The sequence below is a fragment of the Cryptomeria japonica genome, chromosome 10 (assembly GCF_030272615.1).
Source record: "Cryptomeria japonica chromosome 10, Sugi_1.0, whole genome shotgun sequence".
NCBI lineage: Eukaryota > Viridiplantae > Streptophyta > Pinopsida > Cupressales > Cupressaceae > Cryptomeria > Cryptomeria japonica.
Window position 1 is genome coordinate 200,677,040 of NC_081414.1, and position 663 is coordinate 200,677,702.

The window sequence follows — 663 nt, forward strand, 5'->3', positions numbered from 1 at the left end:
GGTAGTGTTCTTAAGGGGCAGCGAATGGTGTGTTTAGTGGACAACGGGGCCACGTGCAACTTTATAGATGAGGGAGTAGTATTGAAGTGTGGTCTTCAAGCTGAAGAGTTTTTTGGATTTAGTGTTATTGTTGCAGATGGTTTCCCATTGACTTGCACCAAAGTAGTACCTCAGTTGAGCATACAAATTGGTGACTACCTCGACGAGTGATTTCTATGTGCTTGGTCTTAGTAATATAGATTAAGTTTGGGGTTGGAATGGTTGGAATCACTTGAATGCTATGTCAAGGATTTTAAATAAATGCAACTGGAATTTATGGTAGATGGTAAGAAAATGGTGCTTAAGGCAATGACTGATGGTGGTCCACGAGTTGTATCGGCCCAAAGAATGGAGGCTATATTTTGGCATGGTGACGTGGATTGGGCAGCCCAGTATTTTGTAACCACCAAGCCTACCTCCAATAGTAAACCAGAGCACCACATGGATATACAAACAATGTTAGACAAGCACAGTATAGTCTTTGGAGACATACCTCTTGGTCATCCTCCTAATAGGGGATCTGAGCATGTTCTTGAGTTGGAGGAGGGCACGAAACTAGTAATTACTATGCCTTATCATCATCCACATCACTTCAAGGAGGAAATTGAGAAGACAATTAATGAG